Consider the following 6,769-nt stretch of genomic DNA (forward strand, 5'->3'; position numbering starts at 1 on the left):
TAAATATGTTAAACGCTCCGAAGAAGGAAAAATAATGCTTGGCAAGTGTGTGGAGCAAGTAATGTGGGTTAGAGGAAAGATGTTCCCACAAGGTGGAATTCAACATATGCAATGTTAGAAAGTGCTTTGAAATACAGATGTGCTTTTGGTAGTCTAGCATTACATGACAAGAATTGTTTTTACTTCTCTAGTGGATTCTAAATAGAAGAGCTTGGGATTAATTTGGGATTTCTTTGCTCCATTTTATATCATCAGTAAATTATTATACGGATTTTCTTATCCTATTTCAAATTTGTATTTTTTGAAAATTTTGATGATAGAGTATTTGTTGAGACACAATGAAAGTAGTGATGATTTGCAAAATCGAGATATATATGTCAATAGGAATAAAAGGTAAATTTGATAAGTATTGGAGTGAGTACAGTGTATGTATGTTATTATTGCCGTTGCTTCTATGTTTTTATCCAATGATGAAATTTGATATGATTAAGTTTTGCTACTCAATGTTTGATTTTGTGGTTTGGAAAAACAAGTTGGATATAATAAATTAAAGAAGAAGATGTATGATATACCAAAAAAAAAAAGAAGAAGATGTATGAACTTTTTTCTAACTATGAGACAACTTCAAGTTCAATTCCAACTCCAAGTATGTCAATGCGTACATCTTATATATTCAACTGTTCAAGTAAGTGGTTCCCAAGCACCACAAATTAATTTGGTGTAAGTATTTTGCATTAATAAATTTACTTTAAATGTTATTAAATATGTTTTTAGAGTTCTAATTTTGATTTGTGCAATTGTTCATGAGTATTTTGATTTTTCTAGTGAAATGTCGATGATGATGATGTTCAAAAGTCTGAGTTAGATATATCTAGAACAAGGAAGTTAGGGCCTAAGTATTATGGGTGTTTTACAATATTTGATAGAGTAACAAGCAAGATTTAATTGTGTCATTTGTAGTTTTGTACTTAACTACCTGAGGTCATATTCCTACTTAATTGTGACGGTCCTGCTCTGTAACACCCCGTGTTACGGCCTTCAATCCCGGATTAATTATTTAATTAATCCCGTTAATAATAATTAAATATGATTTAATTATGTTAGGTTTACCTTTAATTAATTAGTAAGGTCCACCATGAACCGTGGACCCTTGCCCGAATAAGAATCTTAAGCCTGTTAGGAATAAAGGAAGAAGGCCTTTTACTATTCAGATTATGATTAGGATCCTCTTTAATTAATATGGTCCACTATGGACCATGGACCCTTATCCCTAAAACAAGCCCTAGCCCTATAAGGAATAGAATTAGTAAACCCATACCATTCAGGCCCTAACTAGGAGTCTTAAATATATAAATAGGGAACTTAGGAGGCACCTAGAATCCCCACCACAATAATCTCTCACCACCCAAAGAGTTCCAAAAATCCCCTTAGGAGAAATCAAGAAATCAAGAAAGCTTAAAGAAAGATCCTTCATAGCCAAGGAATTAATTAAGGCTAAGAGGTAACCCATGTCTCAACAAAACCTATTTTCATAGCTATGATTCCCCCTTAGGGTTTCCCCCATATTATTGTGTATTGGCGAGATATGATGATTATTATTGATGTTTGATGTGATGATCCCATGAGGGATCTTGATGATCTTGATATTGGGAGATTCTTGATGATTATGGAATTCTTGATGATTATATAGAGTTCTTGATGATTATGTGTTGTTCTTGATAATTGTGTGATGCTCTTGATGTTTATGTGTTATTCTTACCGAATCTTGCAATTAGAAGATGAACCGTATACTTGTTGATATAAAAGTGATTAGAACCCTAGGTTGTATCGTATGATCTTATTCTTGGATTATCGGGTGGGGAAATCGCATGTTTGGGTGTTGATTATATTTAGAAAAGCATGATAGGTTATGTGCCGTCCGTTTCTTGTATTTGATTCGTTAATTGTCTACGTGTTGTCATTAATTGCGTTGTAAAGTGTCTAAGCATGGTTTCGGGTTCCACAACGGTTCCCGGGGCGTAAAGTGTGTGAAAAGAGTCAGTGGGGGGTAGGTGGGGGGTAGGGGACCCGCCACCTACCCACGACCGTGAAACACCGCCCGGCAGCGGGTGGCCGGCGAGCGGGCAGCTGCCCGCCGGCGACCCGCTGCCCGGAACAGTATTATCCGGCGGGCAGCCGGCGGGTGGCCCCCCACCCACCGGCTACCCACTGGAAATTATCCCACCTCGGGATCTCGGCTTCCCCGTTTGATGTTCCCCCGTTCCCCGTGGTGTCCCAACGGACTCCGTTTATCGTGCCTATGTCTAGTTTGATATTTCGGGTGCCGTTCATAGGTTTACGAGTCTATTATATTGCATGCTAGTTGAATTGGTATCCCGTTGACCTAGGTGGAAGAAGTATGAACCCCTTAGGACTATTCTTAGTATGTGATGGATCCCGCATAGGTTTTGTTATACGCTTCCTCCCCCTTCCCAATGTGTAATGTGGGTTGCATGTGCTTGCTATGTGTTATGTGTGTGTGTTACCCCAATTCGGTTGCGATCGGATTGGTTATCCTGAGCTGCGGTTCAGAAGCTGGCTGCGGTCAGATTGATACTCTTGGGCTGCGGTCCACCGTTTGGTTGCGATCAAACGTTTCTATACGAGCTGCGGTTCGTCCTTTTTCCTGGCTGCGGTCAGATGACATTCTCTTGGGCTGCGGTGCACTGTTTGGTTGCGATCAAACACTATGATGAGCTGCGGTTCATCGGTCGGTTGCGATCGACCCCTCCGTGTTGCGATACGGGGCAGGGTGCTGCGGGCCGTGTCAGAGCTATATGCGCTGACCCTCATGTATGGGCATGCGATTGGTCGTGTGGCGCCAACAAAGTGTGCTATGTGTTGAGATATGGATGAGTTGTGATTATGAGTATCTTGGGGGTTGTGACTATGGGATTTATGTTGGGGATTGTTTACGTTGGGTTATGATTATTAATGGTGCTCAGCTTTATCTGTCTTGCCTGTTGTGGATTGTATAAGCTTGTTATAACTGTTGCTTGTGTCTAGCCTTATCTGTCGAGTCATCCCCGGATTCAAAAGCTAGAGTTAGTAGGATATATCTTCATGCTCAAAATGGTTTTCGTATATCTATATATATCTCTATATGTAATGTATTTCAACGCGTTGGAGTGGGTTACCAGCATCTCTCGCTGAACAGATATATTTGGCTTTCAGGCACAGAAGATTAAGTCACTGGAGTGCGCTAGAACTTAGAAGTAGATAGTTTTCCTTTTGGCCTGCGTGCCACGTTTACGTATTTACGCTTTGAGGATATTAGTTAGTTAGCCTGTGCACTTGGGTTCTCTAGCCCAGGTGTGACATAGCACCCCGAACGCTTGTATTTATATCTTGGGATTTAATAAGATTCTACCTTTATTATAAGTTTTAAATATCTTGAAAATCTGGGGTGTTACATGCTCATATGCATGTATCGGTTTTAATTTAGACGGGTTTGACAGCTCTACCTTGAACTTAGCTCATATTATTAGTGAGTCATCCTTTGTTAGCAAGGAGTGGTTACTGTTGGGGTTGTAATAAGCTAGCTAGTTGTCTATCACTTTCATATGTATGAATTTTTCCCTCTCTTTTGTTCAATTGTATCAAAATAATAAAACCTCGAACCTCTAATGAATTCCAGTTTCTCATCTTCTGTCTCATTAATGAAATCACTTTCACTGATTGCAGAGAAACATGTATAGCTAAAAATTACAAATTAATTAATTACCAAAAATTTGAATTCATTATATATAAAAAAAGAATTTTGGTACATCATATCTATCATTCATAATTAATGTTGCTTCAATAATTCACTATACGTACAGTGGCTGAGTATGTAGGTGTTTTGAATTCTATGGTTTGTTAGACGACGACCTATTGTACTTCATGTGACTCTTAACAAGCTGTCCTGCAGCTATTGCAGACATCAAAGAAAGCTCTCCAGCTAATACTGCTCCGGCAACCTTCTAGAGTTGGCTCCGGGCACTTCCTTGCTAGCACCCTTCACTCCTAGTAGATTCAAGCATGCGGCCTGGGAAGCAAGCTGAGTTCCACCCCCCACAGTGCCTACCTCAATGGACGGCATGGTGACTGAGATGTGAAGATCTTTCCCTTCATTAACTGCCTCCATCATGGTTATACAGTGGGAGCTTTCAATGTTTTGTGCGGGGTCTTGTCCTGTGGCGATGTAGACGGCAGACACAATGTTGGCAGCGTGGGCGTTGAATCCCCCGAGAGCTCCAGCCATGGCGGATCCAGTGAGATTTTTGAGCATGTTGAGCTCTACTAAGGAGGCAACATCAGTTTTTAGTACTTTGTTAACTACATCTTCCTTTATTATGGCCTCGCAGACCACTGACTTACCGCGACCTTCGATCCAATTGACAGCCGCAGGTTTCTTGTCGGAGCAGAAGTTGCCAGAGATGCCAATGATGTCCATGTCGGGGAAGTCGGTGGTCTGGAGGAAGTCCAATACGTTCTGGACGCCCTTGGATACCATGTTCATCCCCATGGCATCTCCAGTGCTGCAAGTGAATCTCATGTACGGATTCTTGCCGGCAATAGCACATTTGATGGTTTGGAGGCGAGCGAAACGACTGGATTTATTGAATGCGGCAGCAATGGTCTCGAAACTTAAAGGGTCCTCCAAGAAAAGCTTCAACTGGGCGGCTCTTTTGGCGGTGGAGAATCTCACCACTGGAGCTCTAGTCATCCCATCCTTTAACACCACACTGGTTGCACCTCCTGAGGCATAGATGGCTTTGCAACCCCTATTGGTGCTGGCCACCAAGCAACCCTCCGTGGTAGCCATGGGTACAGAGTACTCCTCACCATCAAGCAAGAGCGGCCCCGCAATACCTACCGGAATCTGTACGTACCCAACTGGCATCTCGCAACACTGACCCAGAATTGATTCATAATCAAAACTCTCCAAGGGAAGTCCGTCTAAAGATTTGCCGGTTATTCTCTCCAAGGCCTTGCGACGGATGGCCGCAGCCCTCTTGCAATCCCCTAACTTTGACTCGAGGGAGTAGGACGGAATCCGACCTTCCGCAACACCTTTCACTATCTCCTCATCATCATCAGACATTAGATCAGAAGATTTGATAGCAGCAAGAGTGACATGCTGGTCAGGAACATCATTTTCTAATTTTTTCTTCAGATCAGTAATCTTCTGTTTTTGTTCTTCTTCTTGCAGGCTCTCCAATTCCTGCTGCTCTTGTAGAGGATTGAAGAAGCCCAAGAGATAAACAAACGAAGCGGCAAAAGCGAGGAGGGCAGCCATCTCAGAGCTTGAGACAACATGGAGAGGCTTGGAGTGACGGATCTTGTCGCGCCAGCTAACGAGCAGGAAATAGACGGCGGCAAAGAAGATGGCGTTAGTAAGGTAGAGAAGCAGTGGGAGAGCGTTGGAATTAGGTGTATTATCGGAGAAAGAATAATCAGATTTCTTATGTTTAACGGGAGAACTAATGGAAGTGGAAGTGGAAGTGGATGTGGATGTGGATGTGGGGGGAATTTGGATTTGCTTCAACTCCATCTAGCTTTGCTTTGCTTTGCTTAGCTCCTCTCCTTCACAAATCAGAATTATAAATATGTTCTGATCTTAGGCAAATTGAACAACACAACACAACATACAGGTTAATTTGAATCTATGATTACAAATTTAATTTGTTGTGTTGTTGGATGGATGGATGAATTTGGTATGTATCTCGAGAAAAGCTAGCTAGCTATATATTTATACAAGCTATGTTCGTGATATATATTTCTTTAATTTGGGTGTATAGTACTTTCCTGGAAATGATAATTAAGCAGAGAGATGGGTTGGAAATTAATTATTGGTTCAAGTTCAACATTGACATAGTTAGGCGGCTCACTTACTTCACTGCACTCCTTTCCTTTATTTAATTTGCATTGTCACAGCACGTGTGAAATTTAGATTAGATATAACATACGGAGTATATATTTATTTAGGCACACTTAACTACATATATTAAATCATGGATATGAGGCATGACTATGTCAGTAATGTCATATTTGAATATTTGAATATTTCTGTTGTCTATTCTTTAGCAGATGGTAAAAATAGTTTGTTAGAGTTCTTGTGTCTGCTAATAGTTTTCCATGCTTATTTATTTTGGCTGCCTAGAGAGTGTGTAATTGTGTTCTTCCAATTAGCTTTCATTCAATTAAACTATTCTTCTTTTTCTTGTTTCTCAAATTTTAATATGGTATCCGGTCAGACAATGGGTAATAATTTAAAATGGAAGATTTCTATAAATCACGTGGCGTTGAGCATCAAATGTCTTGTGTGGGTACGCCACAACAAAATAGTGATGTTGAACGTAAACACCAACACATTTTGAATGTGGCAAAAGCTTTAAAATTTCAGGCCTGTATACCAGAGGTTTTTTTGGGCAGATTGCATTGCACATGCCGTTCATCTTATTAACCGGCTTCCATCCCCGGTTATTGGTAATAAGACACCATATGAAATTCTACTTGGCAAGTCACCCCAGTATAGTTTATTGAGAGTTTTTGGTTGTTTGGCATATGCAACTACTTTGGCTTCTGGCCGAAAGAAGTTTTCTCCTCGTGCACGTAAATGTATTTTTCTTGGATTCCAGAAGGGAACCAAAGGATTCAAGTTATATGACTTACACACTAGAGATGTTTTTCTCTCTCGTGATGTTATTTTTCATGAGTCAGTTTTCCCATTTGCAGGAAAAAATAA

At 40.7% G+C, this 6,769-nt stretch overlaps 1 pseudogene; it reads right to left on the minus strand.

The window, feature by feature from the left end:
• Window positions 1-3,858: 3,858 nt before the first annotated feature.
• Window positions 3,859-5,575, minus strand: LOC109179170 (annotated as a pseudogene).
• Window positions 5,576-6,769: the final 1,194 nt, after the last annotated feature.

Source organism: Ipomoea nil, unplaced genomic scaffold (assembly GCF_001879475.1).
Source record: "Ipomoea nil cultivar Tokyo-kokei standard unplaced genomic scaffold, Asagao_1.1 scaffold0878, whole genome shotgun sequence".
In the NCBI taxonomy this organism is placed as follows: Eukaryota; Viridiplantae; Streptophyta; class Magnoliopsida; order Solanales; family Convolvulaceae; genus Ipomoea; species Ipomoea nil.